This window comes from Osmia lignaria, chromosome 11, assembly GCF_051020975.1.
Source record: "Osmia lignaria lignaria isolate PbOS001 chromosome 11, iyOsmLign1, whole genome shotgun sequence".
In the NCBI taxonomy this organism is placed as follows: domain Eukaryota; kingdom Metazoa; phylum Arthropoda; class Insecta; order Hymenoptera; family Megachilidae; genus Osmia; species Osmia lignaria.
The window spans coordinates 5,727,935-5,750,780 of NC_135042.1; the positions used below are offsets into that span (position 1 = coordinate 5,727,935).

The following is a 22,846-nucleotide window of genomic DNA, read 5'->3' on the forward strand; positions in this document are numbered from 1 at the left end:
ATTTAATAACTTGATTTTATCATGAAATTCGCGTGAGCTGAGAGGATAATCGTCGTATAAATATTGCAGATTTTTGATAACATTTTATGGAAGCTTTTATTCTTTTTTAACTAACCTATTATTTTCACCTTAGTGCAATATATAGTTTGGTTAACAATGTAGATACGGATATTGTTCAGAATAATTGTAAATTAAATTTACCACGAGGGGTGGTTTCTTCGTCTATCCTCAAACGATGTATTTCGTGTCGTGTTTTATCCTTTTTTTAATTCTGCGGGCAACACGCGAATAACGATTAGATTTGGAGGATTGTAATAAAATGTAGATCAAACTAACACGTGACGGGGTAGTTTTTCTTTTTATATAAAAAAATTGCATTTCATGACAGACTCTAATTTTCTTCGAAATGAATAAAATAAATTATAAATTTTCCTTTGAAAATATTTGATCAGGAATTTAGATTAGAAAAGACTTTGTGTGGAAGAAAAAGCAGTGTCGCGTAAGCAGATGTTCGCACGCGCAACAGCAAGCTATTATTTTCACTCGATGAAACAATTAGTCAACTAGTTGGCCGGCTAATAATTAGACGAAGGACAATTACCGCGATTCCCCTCGTTATCTCGCTGGACACGTGCAAGACAAGCTGTTATAAACGATCAGCTCCGGTTCGATCGTAATTGGACGCATCTCGTTACCCGTGGATCGCTTCCTTCCCGAAAACGCGGTTGGATTTTATGCAAAATCATTTTATCATCCTACGAAGGATTTATCGACCCCTCTGGAACCCTTCGCCGATGACTTATCGTCTTTGTACAACGTCCTCGAACAGGGGAAAATTGATTAAACCGTCGATAAATCGCTTGTCTCGCCGAGTAATTGGTGGATGAAAGATTTCTCCGGTTAAAAGGGGGTGAAATAGCTGGTCGACGAAAAACACGGTCGAGCTTTTTCCGAGGCATCCTGTAGCCAGGATTACAAAATTTCAATGTCGATCATCGTTCAGGTAGTTGAGAAATTTCTATATAACCGGGACGGAATCGTTCGTATCGCTTACGATCCATAAAGCGTGTAAATTATGAATCATAATTGACTCACCTCGATCCTTTACTCTTTCATTTTCCATGTCCGGTGAAAAAATCGTGCAATAAGTAGAATACGAAAAAGAAGAGGAAGTGGAAAATGGAGATTGTATCGGAATGATTATGGTTGATACAGGATTTCTTTTTCGAATATCAAAAAGATGAACGATAAATTGCGATCCATGGGACACGTAAAGCGATATCATTATCGGCATAAATGTATAGTTTGTTTGCCAAGTTTCTTAGCTGCTCGATCTTGATGGGTTATCAAACGACCGATACCGTTCGTTCGGTTTAGAAGACACGCAAACATCCCGACGTTTTTCTCGTTCTTCTGGTATTGAGATCGTGAACGAGAAAGTGGTGTCTTTGAACCTTTGTCCCGTTAAAATGATCCAAGCGTTCGAACGATCTCCTTCGGTTATCCTTGGGGTAGTTTTTTTCATTTTTAAGGAACCACTTCCAAAGTATTTTTTAACAAAAGATTGTAGAAATAATTTGTTAACTCTCAAAGGAATTATCCAATTTTCTTCGCCATTTCTTCTCTATTAAACCCACGTGTTGAACAAACACGCGCGGGTGGTGCTCTGTACCGTCATTACGTGAAAATAAAAAAAAAAAAAAATGGAAAAATCGCAACTTTCTCTCGCGGTGCTCATTATTCGTCAATTCTCAGCTAGTCGAAGCTCGATCGATCGGAGGAGCGATTACTCGCACGGAAATGCTCGTGGACGTCGTCATCGTCTCGTAATTTCATCTTGAGCTCGCCTCGCGGGAAGCGTGGGTCTTGGAGCGAGGTGCAAAAACGCGATCCTTGGACGAGGAGGAAGCAGGTTCCCTCGTCACTGTGTGCGTGTATAACTGCGTAAGCGATCATTTTACTCTCTCTCTCTGTTCCTCCACCCGCCGCCTCTGACAACATAATCATCGGTTTAACTTGCGCTAAAGCATAGTTAAGCGGGTAGAGAACGGGATGGAGAGCCTAAAATGTGTGTTTATCAGGCGCGGACGGTGTCCCGGTTTTTCGAATCCTCTGCGCATACCTTGCTCGAGTTACACCGTCATTATCATTATCGGATTAATGAGAGGATATCAAGTGACGTCATTTGTGGAAAAGAAATTGCTATCTATCCTGCGTTATTCGAACGCGTTTATCCTGCAGCTTAGATTTTCGGGGTGGTCCTTAGATTTTTCGAACAATGTATTTCGATGAATTTGGAAAGGAGTAATCAATTGAACGGAAAGTGAGAATAAGAAGATCGAAGGATCGAGATGACGTCGGCTAAATTACACGACGTTACGAGGAAATTGATAGTCTAATTATGGCCAAGGTAGATCGGTAGCTAAACAAGCAATTTGCTGGCTGGCCAATCGACGAGGATCCTTCGATTAGGATTCAGGCCGCGTGATTTGCCACGTTAATTTCATCGCTCGAGTCGATCGATCGGACGTGGTCTTTACACGGCCGATAATGACGCCCGGTGCCAAAAATCAACTGTTTAATATTAATGGGAACGATTAGATTAATCAAACTGTTTTGCGGCTGCACAATCGGCCGATGTCCACGCGTAGCACGACGATGCACAACACCTCATAAATAATACATTCGAGCTGGTTCGGGGATGCACGATGAATTCACGAGCGAGGTGAACGAAACCCAAAGCCGCTCGGATGTTGGTTTAGCAAAATTTTAAAGAAAACAAAGTCAACGACCCTTTGCTACCGCGATGACTCTCGCAAAGAACAAAACGATCGCTCGACCGAAGTTCAAAAAAATCACTCCGCATATTTCCCGTCACTCTTCGAAGCATTCGTCATCGTTCGGAGCTCGGTTTTAATTGCTACGATGTCGTTAAAAATCATTTATCGAGTAGTGGACACGTTGGCAGCAGCATTGATCCGCGATAAGATCTACACCGGCTTGCAGTCGGTTTTGCAAGCATCGGATGGAACGCTCGGGATCACCCTTTCGCATTGTTTATCAAACGGGTTCTCGCTTCTCTAAATGCCGTCCGTTCTGGAGAGAGTGATTCCGTAAGGTGGCATAGAACACCATCCTCCCCGTTGATTTTTCAACCGCGTACCACGGCGTAGAACGTCCGACACGATCGCTCGTGTGCCAGCTGAAACTCTCTACGGATATACCATACGATGCCGCAGGCTTGATAGAGTCGTCATGTGCCTCCGTGTAATCAGGGGCTCTCAAGCTGCGTCCAGGTACATACAGGATGTTTCAAAAAGCGAACACGAAATTAAATTAAAAGAGAAATGTTGTTTATCCAGAATAAAAATACGCGAATTTTCAATTTTCATTCATTTTTCTCAAATTATTTTTTCTTTTCTTAATGTATGGTTTCTTTGAAAGTTAATCGGTAAGCAAACGTGTTTATCGAGCAACGCGATCATCGAGTCATGACGATACGGCGCGGTTCGCGTATAACCGAGAAAAATTCCAGGTTCCTCTGTGTTATTCTTGTTGGTACGCTCCGAGGCGGAGAACTTTATTAAAGCTCGATCGGTCCGCGAGATATCGGATTCCATGAAGCGGCCATTCGACCGGCTAATACCGTGAAGATGTAACGCGGATAACCCCGGTTTATTAATTAGCTGCTCTAATCTTCCTGGAACTCGTGTCGCGATAGGAGCGCGACGATGCATCATGCGGTCGCAAGCGTATCGCAACGATCATCGCGACCGCCGACTTTATTCTTGCTTGATTTCACCTCCCTTTCCTGTTCGTTCGAACAGACCGATGTTCGCGTGACCCGGAAAATTTAACGGTACACGAACCCGTACAACATTTATTGGAGAAGAACCGATCTCCCTTCTTCAGCTACGATTTCCTATTTTTTTTAAAAGTAAACTAGACTTTGAGTCTAATTATCCCGTAAGATAAATCTAGCATTTAATTTTTCACTACTCTATCCAGCGATCTGCGCAAAAGTTAACATAAGTAAACGTTTCCTACTACCCCTGTTTATCTACCGGTGTAAATTAAGCGTTAAGTATAAGTATTCCATTCGGTAAACCTACTATCCCATTTTTTTTTTACTAGTTATTCGTTTCGATCGTTTACTCGTATGGGATTTATGTTCTGCCACGTGCATAAACACTTTTTATTCCTACGTTAAACCTGTCTGAAAGTATCTATCCTTCGTAGTAGGACAAAGTCTGGTTCATTTGTCGTCAACGATCGAACCGTTAATTTAACGACGGGAAAAAAATAAGTGACAGGTAGATTTCCTTAGATATCGCCGGATGGAATTATTACGAAGTTATCGGGATTACAGATCCATTTTCTTCCCCGCGGAGGAATATCTTTATCTGCGATTTATCTTGTAAGCGAAACGTCTTTACCGTCGTATCTAGAGATAAGCTTAAAAGATAGCCAGCTCGGGGATACGTTTTAATTATTCATACGGGACACCCGTGGATATATTCCTTGCTCGACTTTGTCTCGTCACGCGCATCGATCTCGATCCTTGGATCACTCGCTTGCTGTCTATTTTGTTAAAAAGGATAAATAACAAGAAAAATAAATAGAAGAGGATTGGAATGTTAACTCTTCCCGGTACGGAGATTGTTTCAGCAATCTGTATTAATATATTTAAATATTATTGTTATGATAAAGGAACAAAAGAGAGATACATACTTATTGCTATTAATTAATTCAGCGAGACGCTCAGGTGATTTTGTTAATGATACGATAAATCATTTTTATCGTGGTATAATTTCACTCTACCAAATTAAATCGAATTTTCCTAGATGGTACAGTCTTTATACCAGCGTACTCGGAAGAGTTAATGTATGTACATATAATGTATTTTAATTTATTCGTGATTTTGTAATTTAAATGCTTAACTCGCGTAATTTACCGTGACGTCGGCTGAGAGGGTGAATGGGTGCTTTCTCTCGTCGAGTAAGCTCGATTAAAATCATTAAAATGATTAAAATGAACGAGCCCAGAAAGCAAGGGTGTCCTGCTGGTTTTTTAATTGAAATTTCAGATAAGAAGATTGATCTTCTTCGTTGATAAGTTTAAGTGTTATCGTTGTAAGGTTCATCGATTCTATTAGAATTTTGATAGAAAAATTTTATTCCAATTATTCCAATTATTCCAATTTAGAATCGCTATAAAAAAAAAGACAATCAAATCGTGTCTAGTGTCACAGAAATTCATCTGAATCAACGAAACGAGCTACTCGCATTAATATATCAATCATCAGGGTGTATTTGAATGGGTCGATCGGGACCCGTTCGTCATTAAAATTCATTTGCCGACGATTCACGGCTGGTTCTTTCTTCGTCGAGCATGATTTTTCCCTCTTCGCTAATCGGCGAGAGGACTCCGTTGTAAAGTGGCGAGGCTCGCGCCTCTCTTCGCCTCACAATGCTACCCATCGATGATTAATGACGATCCTGGAACGTTAATGAGGCGATGACTTTGCCAACTCTTCCTAAACCAGTCACAATTTTCGTGGTCGCGGCCAATCGATGATGCAACTCCTCCTATTCCTTTCGTTTAATAATTATATCAACGCTCATTTCAATCTTCTAATCATCTAAAAAGTTATTAGATAGAGATAATAAATAGGAGCACTAATATAATCGTAAAAGTTCAAATTTTGTTTTCATCCAAATTTTCATTAATTTTTGAAATAATAATTGATCCCCGATTAGGACTTGATTTCTTCGTGTACGTCTATCGAAATTGAAAGATATTTTTCGTATCTCCAACACCTAAGCGCACCCTGTTGGAGCCAGCACCCTTATCTCACCATCCATCCGGCTAATGCTATCATCTGCATACAATGAAGAAATCGCGCGTGGTTCCACGAACGAATCGCGGTGACTGGTTCGGATTGGTGGCGTGTAGGCTACCAGCGCTGTCCCCGCGGGGGGCAAATTAAGTTGTGATTATCTGTCGATGCGATTTAGCCACGGTGTCCCAAAGATCGTTCCACGGGCCACGAACGAGTGGGCTCCGTTCGCGAGACCGGTGGACCAGCTCGGCGAGGACGAGAGAAGAAGAAGAAGAAGAAGAAGAAGAAGCGTGGTTAGAGAGGAAGAGAGAAAGGGAAGGACGTGTTTCTTCGTCGAGGCAGAAACAAATAGCCATTGTCTGCGAGGAGCCACGGCAGTGCAGAGCCTGAGGAGCATCTATCACCTGCTTATCACGATTATACCACTTGCCTTTCCCTTCCAACCTCCACCTCCACCACCGCCTCCTCTTCTTCTTCTCCATCGTCCTGTTCTTCTCGCTTCTCTCCTCTCTCTTCCAGCTCGATCGAGTCGTTGAAGCTGAATCTCCGGAGTGAGACGTTTCCAGCAGGCACCCTTTTTGCTCAATTTCAAACCCCTCCGATGACCCGTACCCCCTCGGTCAACGGATAAATAATTAGCAGATCCGACGGGGGTCAGCTACGAGGTATCAGGCAGCGAGCATATTTTATCGGTATCGGTATTTCGCGCGTTATGCCAGCTCGATTTGTTAAAGCGACGTGGTGTCAGACTCGTAGCTCGAGGACTTAGGAATGGCTTAAAAATGATCGTCTGTCAAAAATTCGATAGAACCCTGAAATTCGCAACAATCCTCAAAGCTGTTCGATGATTTCAATGTGTCCCGACGATTCGGTCCACCTAATAACCCTGTCCATCCCATCGCGAGCCAATAAATCTCTGATAAATCGATCCCGAGTAACCAGTCCGTTGGAAGAAGCTCGATTTTCCACTCTCGGCCTGGCCGTAACCCTCGTTGCACCTCTATCCGTTCACTGTCAGTCCCATCGAACTCGATGATCCGGTTCCGCCAGCCGGGTTAGTACTTAATTTTCCGGATATCAAAGACGCGATTTCCCCGCCGGAATTTCTCTGCGTTCACAAATTAGACGTCTCTATCCGGTCGTAAGAAGAGCAGGGTAAGACGATACCCCGAGGTGGCGCGGGATCAGCATCGAAGGGTAATCAGACGGGACTGAATGTCCCGTGAGAAGAAGAATAAGAAGAAGAAAGCTTCGGAGAACGGGTCGTCCGAGCGTCGGTCGCGTACCCGGGTACATTACCAACTAGAGCTTCGTATAAATATATCCAACGGCCAGGTTACGATAGCGATCTCCAACGGCAGGACTATTTGTTGGCCGGATTCGTTCATCCCGTCCTGCCAACCTGGTCTTCGATCGAACGGATCACCTGGCCGATTATATCCGTGCGTCGACAGTCTCGTTTCGCGTCGGCTGACGCGCGGAAAAATGGCCCTGAACAAATGGTATCTGATAAAAGTTCGCCATCGGCTATGACGCGAGTCCGCGTCCGAGATGGAGCCGTTTCCCGCGGTTTTTATTTTTATTCCAGAGTAGTCCGAGCCGGTATCGGGCAAGTCTGGACAGTTTTCATTCGCGCATTTACGCGTTTCTCGACGATTAAATAGGCTGTTTATTTTTAACTGCCACGAGTTTATTTCGAGTTACGTTTATCGAGTCTGTTGATTCGTTCAATCGAGGATGAAACGCTGTTCATGGTCAGTGAGAGGGGGGACAGTCTCGAAACCGTTAAGTTTTCAAAACAAAAGGTAATTTGTTCACCGAACACGTCCCTAAAGAGACCATAGCCACAACGGTACCGTCGAGATCTCCCTCGGGATAGGATCGCATAACGCAGTCCGTCACAGTGGGTCTCTGGGTTCTGGACCATCCGAAACTGCTTCGTGGAAACGTATCTCGGCGAAGACATCTAAATCCAAGGGGACGTTGTACCTGTTAAGAATCAACCTCTGCCTTACCTTGCCTTTTTCCACCGATCTTCGCGCGTCTCCTCCCGATCGAACGCGAGGTTCAACCTTCCTCTTCGTTACTCTTCGAAGGTCATAGAAAAATGAAGGAAAATAATTAAGCTCCGCTACGAATGGAAATTAAGCGATTAGGAATTCGAATGGCTAATTGCACGGAATGAATTAACGAAGAGAGGATCAGGTGTCCTCGCAGGGGAAAGAGTTGAAGTCGATCGTCCAGATTCCTTCCTGCCATCGTTCCGTGCTGTACCAGTCATTATTTTTAATAAACGCAACACGTCCGCGATCAGGATTGTGTTTCCATGCCTCTCCGAGCTTGAACGAACGGATTAGCCGGTTAACCGGCGTCGCGTTTAAATACCGCCGATCAAACGACGTCGATAAAAGTGCTGAGTTACCGTGTCTACCCGATGTGTTCTTACCACGAATACGATCGAGCCGGTGTGTCGTTAAACGTTGCTCGATTTCAGATACCTGCTGCCAGTTGAAAGTATATCTAGATCCCCACTCGTCGTCGAGCGATCTGATCCTCGTGTAATCCTTCTAAATTGCTAATTATCTTGTTTACGAGCGGACCAGTGTAAAGTGTCTAGCTTTCGAATGAAATGGTTCATCCAGTTTGTAATGATTTGAAAGTTGTAACGACCAGTTGATTTGTCTTTTTATCTTTGACAGGTGTATTTTCTAATATTTTCTAACTTAGTAGTTGAAAATTAAATATTTTCTCCGTTACTTCATCAGTAATTTCATTTTATCTTTAGCTTTTGGCTTTAATTTGATTAGTTTTAAAATTTTTTAAATTATTTTATTTTAAATGAAATATTCCAAGTGGCATCCGATTTAATAGTTCTTCGACAGCTCCGATTTCGCAATATCTTTGATCTCTGCAACCGCAAGATTTTCCGAAGGTGTTCGTTTATAAACCGTCAACAATACGACGACGTACGTAGGGAGCAGGATCGTGCGTAGATATCGGCACGCACAGGATATAGTTGCAGGACTTCATAACCGTTAGAATAGATGAAACGTGGTGCACGTAAGTGGTCAGTTACTTGGAAATATCCTGACGAGCGGCTGTCGCTACGAGTTTATTCTATCCGTGGTTATTGCCGTTCTTTCACTTCCTTGCTGTCGTTACAGCACGACGAAACGACACGTGGGCGTCGATGCGAGGCGTCGTTTTAACGCCGAACAATATATTTGCCTCTTCGGCCTTACACTCTTCCTGATTTTCTGCTCTAGGAATATTCAAATTGGACGACGAGGAGGAAGGGGGAAAAATCGCTTCTTTGATATGATCGTCCGTTCGAGTTTACGCCTTCGATTTCTACATAAGAGACGGTCATTTTTTCTATCGATCGAGAGTCGGTAGTGAAAGTGTTAATCATGGATTATTTCAATAATCTAATACCAGCAATTCGATGAATATCATCCGAAGAATCTTATCTCCCGGTGAAATAATTCTCACACGAGTCCGTGTGGTCGGTTCTCTTCTCAGTTCGCAGGCAGCCAACTGTTATTTTCTGTGCAACACGTAAGCGCATTGAAAAAAAAAAAAAAATAAAAGGAGCACGGGTCAATTTTCTTCTCCCGAAGATCTCTGGGACATCAGCCGTAAAGTCCGAGGCAAGAAAGCCCCCGAAGCGATTTCCGGAACGAAACAAAGTTGCGCAATTTTCTTATCACCTGGCATGCAAGCACGCACGCGTGTAAAACACTGTTTAACCGACGGTGCACCATCTTACCGTGGTGCATTATAATATTTCGTTGCTCAAACACTTGCCGTGCTGCCGTGACGTAGCTCCGGGCCTTCCTGTATCCGTTCCACTTCTCCACCTTTATTTTTTCTTTCCCTCGTTTCATCGATGAATACCGAAATTGCGCGCGAAAGAAAGCGAGTAATCGTTAATAAATAATCGTAATTCGATCCTCGCCGACCGGGTAATTTCTCTTCAATTTCATTCGAACGAACGCCACGAGGAAATTACGAATAATCACAGGGTGATTGTTTGTAATTACCTGGACAGGATTGGCCGGAAAGGAGGATGGTGTTTTACCCACGATCGCGTTCATTTTCGTGTAAGAAGGAAAGAAGAACGGGGGGGATACATGGTAGATCTAATTTAGAAGGGAATTAAAATTGAATCGAGGTAGATAGTTTTTTTGTGTTGATTCTAAGATTGAGTTGTAAATCTTCTTTCATCCTTTTTCCAATTCTAAGTTTCTTCTCATTTATTTTACAATTTCAAAACTACAACCCCATAAATTTCAATATATTTGATCAAAAATTTCAAAAAGACACCCCCATTAGAAAAATGAAGATGATTTTAATTCTTAATTTCTCTGGACTTACCAAATAGATTTAAAAACATCATAACATTATGTGTCGAATTAAAAAAATAAAAATAGGATATTCTGAAAAGAAAAGATAGCGACGAGTGGTAAAGGGGATGGCGAATCAAAAGAAGCTCGATTCTAAAGGTGGTAAGGTAGCCGAACGAAGTCATTAACCAGACGTAGCTCTAATGAATTCCGTCTCACCACGGTGAATCCCTGCGTTGGAAGAAGCGTTGCCCTTCCTCGGGCTAAGGGACCGGCTAAGGGACTCCTTTCTCGTTAATAAAAGCCAAGATGGCGGCCAGCAGGGGGTCGGTGAGGCAGCGTAGCCCCCCTGCGGCTTTGACGGCTCTATCCCGGTCTTGTTAGGAGGCAACGAAGAGGCTCGAATTCCATCCACCCTCGGTGGAAAAGAGACGAACGAGCTACGAACGGCTCCCGTGGCGATGCACCAAGGTGCAGCACGTCACTATCGCGCGCCTAAACACACCTCGTGCATCATTCCACCGATGCTCCTTTGTTTTCTTCACCGGACTCCATCCATTGGAGAAAGTCCCTATGGAGTCTGTGTCTTTGCTTCCTTAGCTTTCAGTGAATTTTTGGAATTTTTCCAATTTTTCCAATTACAGAATTTCCCAATTTTCTAAATTTCCCGATTTCCAACTTTTCTAATTTTGTAAAGTTCCCAGTTTCCAATTTTCTAAATTTTCCAATTCTCAGTTTTCCCAAGATTCTAATTTTAATCATCTTTTTCAAGCTCTTACGCATCTTTTTTGTGAGGTGCAATATGCTAAGATTCTTCTTTTTTTCTTCAGCGTTTTTGAAGACGCAATGATTGATGAAAGTTTTATGATGCATTCTTGTTGGTTTTATGAATTTCTTGTATTTTTATTGTTCGCTTTCGCTGATGTATCCGAGGATAACTTCGCCGTCTTCGTTTACCGAAATAACCTGCAATCCTTTTATTCTTTTTCTCACTTCTTCTTCGTTGCTTCAGGAATGCTTCGCAGCATTCTTCGACTTCTTCTTATACTTCAAACATATTTCACACACTTGTTTCTTTGAAATGTCTTAAATTCGCCAGGAAAATCATTGAGTTTACAGAAAGAAAACCTTTACTCAATCCGGATTTACTCTGCCTCGAATTGAATTACTTGAACGAGCAGAAGAAATCGTATTTCTTAGCCGAGCAAAGCTGCTAACGAATTTATTTTTTAATTTCCGACCGGCTTGGCCAGGCTTATTTGAAAAGGGGCGAGCGTTTCTTAAACGGTTCCCTCATTAACTCCGTTCCAGCCTCGATAAATCATATCGAAGTAACGCGTGCAATCCCTCGTGCTCGCTAACCAACCGAGAATTAAGAATTCACGCGTGAAATATGCCTGCCCGTTTAAGCCACCTCCGCATGGAGTCTCCATTAGTCCCTTATGATCGATCTTTCACGTCTCGATTCCGTCTCCAGAGGGAAGCTTATTATCGATGTTCTTCTCGCGATACGAAACCTTGAAAAAGAACAATCAAGCCTCGTGTTGTCTTCGTGGGAAGTACCCGAAGACTGCGAAATAGAAAATACATTATCAAATAAAAAGAAGAAATAATGAAACATCATCGAATAGACATCGAATTCTGAAGCAATCATTTTTCAAATACTCCTCGTCCTAAAAACTGTCATCTTCAACTTCTTCTTGAAAGAAGAAGTCAATCGAAACGTGGATGTTGGCAACACGCGGGGACGAAGAAGAAACGGGAGAAGAAAAGCTGAAAGCGCGAGAAGACAAGCGAGGAGGAGGCGTACGAGTCGAGGTAGAAGGAGTAGGTGAAGGAGGTGGAATCTTTGGGTGGTGGAGGGTTGGTGGGCCCGTGAGGAGGCGGGAGGACACCGGGTCTCCCTATCGCAGATGAGATCAGATCTCTCTCCTTCTCTTTCCTTCCCTCTTGGTCGCTCGATCTGGGCCCGATGTTGGTATAGCAAAACACTGTCGGGTGATGAGCGTCATTACCCCCACCAAAGTGAGCTGGTAGGCCAGGAGGGCCGTACGGGCGGCCATCTTGGATCGAGATCGCGGGCCCTCGAGCCTGAGAGGCCTCTGCTGACCAACTGGCCCCTGCAGGACGTCGTCCTGCAGGATCGCGTGCCGTCCCGTCCCGTCCCGTCGCGACTCTAACGGTTAATTAATTAGCAGATTACACTCGAACCATCGGCTTCCTCCTTCCTCGGCCCTTCTCTAACGATTTGCTGCGGGCATTGATTAGTGCTCGAAGTAGGGATGTCGATGTGGAGGGAAAGATCTTAGCGCAACCGAGTTGTCCTTTCTTCTTTTTACAATCGTCTGGAAGCTCATTTCCTGTGACAAGAAGGTTGCTAATGAAATTCACAAAAGAGTAGGCTTTTAACTTCTTTCCCTATTAAATAGCAACCCTTTGTAACAGAAGCAAAGTCTCTACACCGTTCTTCGAAGCAATATTCATGTATTTCTTCAGACTAATGGTAATCAATTTCAAGAATCTCTCAACGTTGAGAATTGTTCTCCAGTTGAAACGCAAACGAGTTTCTGTTAGTGTCAAAGCTTCTCTTCTTTATGATTGACAGTAATACGGTGTTTCCGTATGACGATAGATCATTGTACGTTTCGCGCGAATCGTCGAGGTTCGTTTAACCGTGAAACCCCTCTGGCTGTTCGTTAACCAAGCTATGTATACTTTATTTTTCACTTTGTGATCATTTCGAATGAAGTTGCGAATAAAGAAGCAAAGTTTGTTAGTTTCCTCTCTCTGGGTAAAATTCTTTGTCGGTACTAAATGCTTTCCGTTTACGGTGACATGCGTCGAAGACCACCCCTTGTGTTAGAGTTTCTTAATTTTCAGTTTTTCCATTTTCTTAACATTTCAATTCTTTATTCTCTGTAGATTTCTTTTCCTAATTTTTTCAATTCCACAATTTTTCAGTTTCCTTAGTTTCCAATTATCCCAATTTCTCTATTTCTTTAATTTTCCAATTCTCCAGTTCCCTTGGCTTCCAAATATCCAAATTCTCTGTTTCTCATTTTTCTAATTTCCTGCTTCCCAATTTCCCCAATTCCCCAGCTCCCCTAATTTTTTTATTTTCCTAGTTTTCCAATTTCTTCATTTTCTAATTTTTCCAATTTTCAAACTTTGCAATTCTCAGGAATTTCTCATTTTTCCCTGATTCCTCTGAGAAACAACGTCGCCGGCGAATCGGCGTTGTCACAAAAATGGCGGTCAAAGAAAGCGTTCGCAGGCTGTTGGTCCTTTTTCATTCTCTCCCCTCGGTTCGCTGGTTCACCACGACCAAAGAGTATTTGTTTTGCGGCCCACAGATGAGTCTCGAGCTTCTTCCTCTTCGCTCCTTCTTCCTTTCTCCTCGCCGTTGCTTCTTCGGCCTCTTTTTCTTCGTTCCATCGAGGGAGAAGCCGCACCTCGCGCCTCTCGTTGCTTCATTTGTTTATCGGCCCTCTTTATTACCTGCAATTTGGCGCTCGCTCGCGCGAGGGTAATTTCATATTGGTTTTCTGCCTCCCCTTCTCTCTCATCCCACCCTGTTCACGCTCCTCCTCCTTCTATTCTTCTTCTTCTTCTACATCCTTTTCTTCTTGTTACTCGCTGTTTGCCTCGTGAAACCAGTTACGAGGTAATGCTCCTTCGAACCGGGTAGATATACGATTCAAAAGTGATCGAACCACGAAGAAGATATTGTACTACATATTTGCACGATGAATTCTTAACATCGTTAAGTATTATTGGATTTTTAACGATGCAGACGTATTTAACCCCGATAAGAGTAGACATTCTATTAATTATCATTCATTTCTGCCTCTTCCAATAACCTTTATTCGAAAATTCCCTCGATCCACATAATATCGATTAACATCACGTTAATTAGACGCCGTTCTAGAATACTCATTAAAGAAACTGATAAGATGCCTCCGAACTCCCCCGAAGCAAACTTACTTCCCTCGAACGTGTCTCGCTCTGTGAAATTCAAAGTTTAACGAAGCACGGAATTATCATTTCGATCTGGAAACGAATCGACTACGAGATCGATCGTACTTGCGACGATATAATAATTATATATTGATAATCTAGACGGACCATATTCGATGGAATACGATAATTAAAGAGATGGTTACCACGATCGAAGTCGATCGACAGCCGTTTGTTCTCAATCGCTCTATTCCGGAAGCTTCTTGTTGGTAACGTACGATTTTGATCAGAAATTCTCTGGTAGGAAGTTGGCGATTTGATGAAATTCAATTTAAACCGGAAACACCTGTCAACTTGAGCGTTAATCGCGTTTATGATCATAGATTGATTTTAAAGGAAAGGGATAGATTACGTTCTGTTTGACAAATTGTATTCCCTCTTCTTTTTTTTTTTTTTATTTTCGAAAGCCTCGTACAGATGGAATGTACGAGGGGTGAAAATAAATGAAAGAAGAGCGAAGCAAATATCCGGCGGTGGTGATGAAACGAACGAGCACCGCAACGATGCGAGTACCGAGGATGCTGAAAGCTTCTCGCAGCGTCTCGACGCTCCACCCACAACCCTTCTGACGTTTTAACAAACAGCGCCGCGCCCAGAGCGGATAATTATTTTTGCGGAGGGCGCCTCGGATTACCTCTTGCCTTTTCGCGTCTTCATTTACTTACCCGAGGCTCTCTCTCTCTTCTTCGTTTTCCTTTACACTCCGTTAGTTCTCTCTCTCTCTGTGTAAATACGTACGTACACAACCGATGATTTTTTCGTGTTGGAAAACAACCGCCCTTTTTTTTTGCTCAGGGTCTGGACCTTTCGCGAGGAAGGGAAGAAGAGGCGTGGTACGCACGTTCTACGTTTTAAATCACCTCGAGACACAGCACATGGAGGAACCCACCTTCGTGCTACGACGCCTCCATTCGCGGTTCCTTCATGGTTAGTCTGTTCAAAGAATTGGGTGATTATTACTGATCGAACCGATACCGATACCTATTGCTGATTTTTTCAAAATAGTACACTGCATTTCATGAATTTTTTCATGAATCATTGAGCGATTTAGACAGGTTTCCAGATGATCCCTAAAGCCCATTGATTTTCATACAAATTCCAATAATGATTAGTTTATTCAAGGAATTGGGTGATCATTACTGATCGAACCAATATCGATACCTATTGGCAATTTTTTCAAATTATTACACTGAATTTAATTAATTATTTCATGAATCGTTTTCCAGATAGATCCTAGATACCAATATCTATTGGTAATTTTTTCAAAACAGTACATTGAATTTTTTCATAAATCATTGAATGATTTAGCCAGTCTTCCAGATGAACCCCAAAGCCCATCAATTCCCATACAAATTCCAATTAAACCCTTAACTCTCAGCTAGTCAGCTTGGGCATACACATCTCTCCTAACACCCTGTTTGTTCTCAATCACATCCGAAACACAGCTTTCGATTACATCCTCCTCGGACTCCGGTTCACAGCTTTCGAAACAGATTCCAATCAACTCCAGCAGCGTAGTGCACGTTGATCAAACCAGCCTAAACCTCCGCTAAATCTGCCGCCATGTTGAATTACTTAGAAGCTGATAAACACGTCGATTCTCGAAACGACTGCTACCAGCTCGAAACCTTATTCGGTTTAACGTCGGTTAATGAGACGTTGGGTGAGATGGTACGGCATTAACCTCGGTAACTCGTCTCCCAGATGGTGGTATATAGTCGGACGAATGAAAGTTCCTCGTCAATAATCTGTCGTGTTTCCTGCGAGACACGTGATGTTCCTTCATTTTTTCATTTCATTGTCATTTTACAATTTAATGTTACGCTTCCTGGCTGTTCATTTTCCTTATTCATTTAACCATTGAAAAATTTTTTTATCCCTACACCATATTTTTCTTTTGTCTTGAAAGTAGAAGGCTGCTTCGTATTAGCGTGCGAACGGGTTGAAGATGGGCGGGCAAGTGATAATCTGCAGGTGACCGCAACAATCGTTTCCCCGTTGACCACAGAGGGAAGCATGAAAACTAACTAAAAGCTTGCGGGGGTGGGCTGGTCCTCGCAAGGATCTCGTAAATCCGCAAGTTTGTAAACGTGTTCACGAGCTGTGCCACCCTCGGTTCATCCCGAAATTATCCATTTAACTCTGTCCGCCGATTATCTGCTATTTTTCCAACGGACACCGAGATTACCCTGGCGACGAAGTCAGAGGACCAGGTAACTGTTGCGTCCGGAGGAGGATTAGCCGCTGGTTAAATTCGAATACAGTTAGAGTAATCCTTGAAATCGTACCTTCGGGATGGCCCCGAGGCGTGGACGGCGCATGATTGACGCTCCTTGTTCGCGTTTCTGACGTTTTAAACCGTGAAACAAGCAGAAGAGATCGGTAATAGGTGTATTAAAAAATTTCTCCTTCGAACAATAAAATATTTTACAATTGCCAATTTATGAATCTTGATGATCGTAACAGGAAAAATGAAATTTAGAAAAATGGTCCCCTGATATTCGGTACGAAATAAGCTCGTAAAATGAACGATCTCGGTTTCAAATCAGCTTGCAGGATCGAAGCTTTTTATGGGTGAACCCGTGAGATCGGAAGGGGCCGATTTTAGTCGGCCCTGTTTCCTGCCAGGGCCGTGCCACCTCGTCGCTGATTTACGAGCGGTCGGATTTGCGCGACAAATTTTACTGCGAGCATTCGCGGATCGGGCTGTGCGTTCTCGTGTTATCCGCTCGATAATGCTGACGATAAAAAATATTTATGGCCCGAATAAGCCGTGTTTAACGGTGGATCTCGGTGGTCACCTCGATTGAGTGCCGGTTTAACGTCGTTACGATTATGGATCTCGCGTTTCAATTCGTACGAAGCAGCTGATTCGAATCAATTGTATTTTATGAAGAAATATGAAATTTCTAAGAAACTATGTATTTTATTTTCTTATACTTAATATACCATAAATTAGAAGGAATTCGCGTGGAACACTGATAACAGCAAACTTTTTATCAACGATTTCACTATCGGTAGTTTGTAAAAGGTAAACGACGAAGAGAGAAAAAAATAAATATATAAATGGATCTATCAGTTGCTGTCGTTAACGAGTGATCGACGTGGAACACGAAGGAGCATCGGAAAGCAGAGCAAAAAGGAAAGGAGGGAAGTTGAACACGCAGTGATGGTAGAACCGTTCTCTATCCTGTTCCGCGCGCGATTCCACGATGCCTCGAAATAAATTGGATAAACTGACGTTAAAGCGAAAACACCGGTCGTTTAAGGCGCACTTCGGCTATCGTGGTTAACGATGCCCGATCCTTTTGATCGACCATACATACTGCTCACGTGATGCCAAGTATCTCTCCCTCTTTCTCTGTACATATGCAACCAAGAGAACTGACTATAACGCTGGCCGGTGCAACGATGCACCATGATTACAAGCGAGTCGGTGCTTACGTTGGTAATATTAATGTCTCGAAGGGATCCTTTACAACCTCATACCCATCAGTCGCACGCACCATCGCTCCCTAACCAAGTTAAATAATACCTGGATGCGGGGTACAGTGGTTCTCATCTCTTCGGATTATAATATTCCAAAAGTGCAAGGAATTTTTATGGATAAAAGGTATTCGATTCTTGCAAGGAATAATAAAAATGTAGTAAGGAGTTAACCCTTAGGTGATGGGCACTCGAATTTGACCGTAGGTAATTTTTTAAAGAAGAATCATCATGCTTGGTTGAAGTTCATTTCAAATGGACTTTGAGGTCCTCTCGAGGCACATGCTGTAGGGTGCAGGGAATATAAATCATAGTTAATCGAAAAATAATAATTTCTTAATGACTGTCAAGGTATCATAAAATCAAAGTGGACTAGCAATAATTTATTAACAGAATTTATTTTTTTATTCTTCCAATACAACAGAACCCTTTCGTTTTGTATATCAATGGAATCTTGATCCTTGATTCAGATATACTATTAGTAGCAATCGTGTCTAAGAACCATCCTCCATGGTTAATTATCAGAATCCTATAAGATTTTCTTTGAAAATCTTGGAAGATCAATTAACCTCCAGTAAGATCTGGACAAGAGGCTACCGTTAGAGGGGACAGTGGTAAGCGATGGAAAGTGGAATAGCGGATAAAGCAGGTGCAGGCTGGACATAATTTCGGGATATGAGCACCTTTCGAGCACGAAGGGGAACCATGCCGCCAGGGCCCCATGAATCACACCCTCGTTAACCCACACTCCTCTTCGTCTCTCTTTCTCCTTCTCTTTTTCTCTTATCAACCGCCACCTTCGAACGCCGTCCAGACGCCTTTCGATGATGCTTCTCTCTCGTTGCAGTTCCTTCTTCTTCATCTTCCTCTTCGCCTTTTTCTCATATTCCAGTCTCTTTTCGTCCGCGAGCATCCTCGTCGAGAATGCCTCGGGTCGCGACCCAGCAACACCTTATTATTTTAATTAATAACCTGATTGCGATGACCTATGGGGTGTGTTGAATTTCGACTTTCTATAATTTAGGATTTGAAATGGAATTATCTAACAATAATATTTCCAAATTTATTCCATTATCGTTTGCAAGCTTCTTATCAAACGATTAACGATCGAAGATTTTTAATCATCGTCGAACTTATTGTTCTAATATTCTCTGGAAGCGGTGATACGCGTCTTTACACGGCGTATAAAGTGCGGGAATGTTGGCCGGGGCCGGAATCGATTATCATAAATAGCAAGCTCGAGCGTGTATCTTTGTTCGTGGCGAGTACGTAGGTGCGTGACACGCGAGATCGAGCTGTAATTTATGGAATCGAAATCGCTGACCCGCCGTGTAGACCCCGTAAAGCTCCCTACACCATAGCATGCTTCCCGTCTCTTCGCTGGAAACTACCCTCCTCCTCTTCTTTTTAATCCTTCTCCGTCTCTTCTCCCCCCGTGGTCAATTAAAACTATGATTTACAGCGATCGTTTAGACGACCATTTAACGCTCGTAAAAGTCCCTCGCTACCGATAATTAGCAGGGCATTAAACTCATTAGAGCCGATGCAACGCAATATGCTAATTAATTAACGACCAACAGCCTCGTCCAACGAATCGCTCTATAACCAACCTAAACAAGCGATACGCAACATGAGATTATTTTACAGATATTTTAAAATTCTGACGTTGAACATTTTTATATTGCAAAATTTTCAAAGGATTTTTCGTCACCAAAAATCGCAACTTTCTATTGAAGTTCATTAAGAGAATTTTTAAAAAAAGGAAAAGAATCAATTATTATGATCGTTTCGAGCATACCAGTTGGGGATTGGATTTATTTAAAGGATTCTGCCACTTAGGGGATTAAGAAGGCCGCGAAGGAAATCCATTTGTCCGTCGATGACGAGGCTGTGGCCGGCCGGCGCGGCTCGTTACAATCCGCCTCGTTTTCGCCGGCCGATTGAAAAGTCACCGGCTGACTAATGGACGCAGGCTAATTGCCAACAAAGGCAAATCAATCTCCATCCAGGGGCCCTAGTTGAGTCGTTTGCCTCGTAGACGATGAGCCTGGCGAGCGCTAAACGACGCGCGAGCGCTGACAGGTACACGAACAGTGGCGTAGAACCAGCCTGCTTTCGATGTAATGCATCTCATTCTACACTTTGTCCACTGTACCGAGCTGCCAGTCTCACCCAGACATTGAAAATCAATGGGGATATGATGAATGCCTTGTGATTGGAGGCGCTTTCTTGGCAGAGCTGTTTTGTGTTTAAAACGTTCGAACTGTGATGATGATGTTCGATGCCGAGAAGGCTATGATTGGTCCATTTTGTGGGTTTCACTCGTTGAGAAATGTAAATTGAAATCTAGAAGGATAGAATGACGTTGAAGATTGAAGATTGAAATCATGAATTATAAATGATAGATTTTCAAATTTCGGGAAAGCACCCATTACGCCATTGCTCACGCGCGAAGTTGAAACACCATGGAACAGGTAGGAGAGACCTGAAGAGGAACTAAGAAGAAGAAGAAAGTGGGTGGAAGACGGGACGAATCCGCGTGACGTGAACGAACAAGGAAGAATTACGGTGAAGAAGAGAAGCTCGGAGGTTGAAGGGAGACCAAGGGATCAGTTTAAGTTTTCTTTTTTACTGGACTCTAATTAGAGGCCAATTATATCGAGCAGGCGTTTGCCTCCACACAATGAACCGCGCGTTTAGTATCGATGTAGCTGGCCGATTAACTGCTATTTGTTGCGCGTTTTGTTCCCTCCCGGTGCTTTTTCGGCCGGACCGCTGAATAAATACGGGCTTAAGGATCACTCACACCGAAATGGGCCGTGGACTTTCAATTTGAAAGTCGAATAGGCGAGATGTTCCTTTGGAAGATCAAGAAAAAGAATGGTATAATAAATAAATGAATATAGAGTGATGATAATAAAATAATAGTAATGAATAAATAAAAAAATATATAATTGGAGCGATAGTAATAATAAGGCGAGAACCTTTTCCGAAATACTCGTTATACAGAAATGTAAACGCAAGAAGTTGTTGTCGATGATCGACCGTCGGTATGGCGTGTTATAAACGAAGATCAGTTGCCTTTGAGCCGTCGACATTTACGGAACTCTGTCTCCGTTTAAAATATACGCATTTCGGAGCTGACGCCTTCGTCTACAACGACCAAACGCCTACAACAATCAGGTAAAGAATAATTCACGAGACACGTTGATCGGGTAACTTGCTTATTGAGCCAATTATGAGAACGTGGACAAATTCAAGAGGCTAATCAGCTTACGGGTATTATAATGCCTCTGCTAGCCACCGGGGGTCTGCGTGGGATCTGATAAAATCCCTCTTATTTATTATGTACACCCTGTACACCGTGTGTGTGCATCGCGTTGCACCTACGTCGATGCATTTGCGTTTGCCCCGTCCCTCACGACTAGGAAATTCATTGACTGACTTCCGTTTTGGGTCACTGGATCCCTTCGTGTCATAAATACCTGAGGGATAAACGTGTCTATTAATACTAATTGATTTTTTAACGTAAATGCTTCTCGAATTAAAATATAAAATTCTGAAATTTTCATGTAACAAATGTGTGATTTATTATATATAAATAACACGTGTGAATTTTCAAATATTTTTTAAAATCAGGTTCGTCAGTTTTTTGAATTTTATCACTTTGTGTCATAAATGCCTATTGATACTAATTAATTTTTTTAAACGTGGGTGCTTCTCAAATTAAAATATAAAATTCTCAAATTTTCTTGTAAGAAATGTATGATTTATTATATATAAATAACACGTGTGAATTTTTAAATATTTTTTAAAATCAGGTTCTATAGTTTCATTGGATTTTATAAGTAAAGGGTTCACCGTGAAATGTATCCCAGCACTGGTTACAGCATCACGGAGAGGGTTACTCTTGTGCATCTCGATTGGTCGATAGCTCGGCCTACCTCTGTGTATAATACAGATTTCATATGCTAATTCCGTGATTAACAATGCCGGGACCGAAGCGTTTCATCATCCCGCGCTACCAGCGACGTCTTAATACCACGGATTTACATGCTAATTCGCCGAACCCCGTACTCCTCCTTTCAAGCCTCGTGGACAATTTCTCCACGTCGAATTATCCATATACTCGCGTCTACATTTCTCTATTCTTATTCGATCCCCGTGAAATCTTTCGTTTCTACCACTTTCTTCATCTCCAACAAAATTCCAAACTACTTTAACTTCTTTCTTCTTTCAGACCATGGAGACTCCCTATGGAGGTGAAATGGGTCTTCTTATTCGTCGAGGTAAGTACCATAATTAATATTTTAACGATTGCTATTATAATTTCATGCCATGACACAGGATTCTATAATTTATTCTACAAATCTTTAGAAAGATGATTAGCTTAGAAACACATTAGATCTCTAAACACAGCAAGGTATAACATCGTACCCTAATAAGTCAAACTAAGCGTTTCTCAAGGAAACACAAGCGCCGCGATTATCTAAAAGAATTTGTGAGTGAAAGTGTTAAAGAAGACGATCGTTCGCATAAATCAAACGCAATGGTGGTTGTAGCGGTGGGGTGGGACGAAGGGATGGAAGATGGCACGGACCTTGGTCAGGGTTAAGCGTGTCGCTGGGCTCAGTATGATGCTGATCCTATCTGAAGCGGCTAATATAGTTGTCGTGAATATCTTAAGGTCGAGCGTGCATTCCATGGGGTTTCCGTTCGAGGGTCGCCACGGGGCGCCCATTCGATCTGGCGAAAGCATCTGCTAATTCGGAATCATGGGAATTTGATTGGGCTTCTTTCCTTTTCCTCTCGCACCATTTGCTTGAAACTGGATTCAAACAGACATTGGTGAGAATTAGCAGTCTCCTTTTTATTTTTCTTCTTTTCAGAAATTTATTACTCACCGCAAAGATTAATCAACGATGAGAAATTTCGATGTTATTTATACTTCTTCTTCTCTCGTTTCATTTTTCTTACGTCTGTTCGAATTTCTGGTAACAGAAATTGATAGTCTTCGTAATATACGGAATTTCGCGAATCGTGCGGGCTTGCAACGGGATACTTTTTTGCACGAAAATCATGGGATTCGTCAGATCGTTATCTAAGGGCAAGCTCTTTCGGTGCAGAGACACCGAACGTCGCTTTAGAATGAAGG

The 22,846-nt window shown here is 42.4% G+C and overlaps 1 protein-coding gene across 1 annotated transcript in view; it reads left to right on the top strand.

The window, feature by feature from the left end:
• LOC117604067 (uncharacterized) overlaps positions 1-22,846 on the top strand; it is a 101,799-nt gene that overhangs the window by 38,087 nt on the left and 40,866 nt on the right. Inside the window, exon 5 of the transcript XR_013063018.1 lies at positions 21,932-21,980. The gene's annotated coding sequence lies outside the window, so the exon portion shown is untranslated. The remainder of the gene's footprint in view (positions 1-21,931; positions 21,981-22,846) is intronic.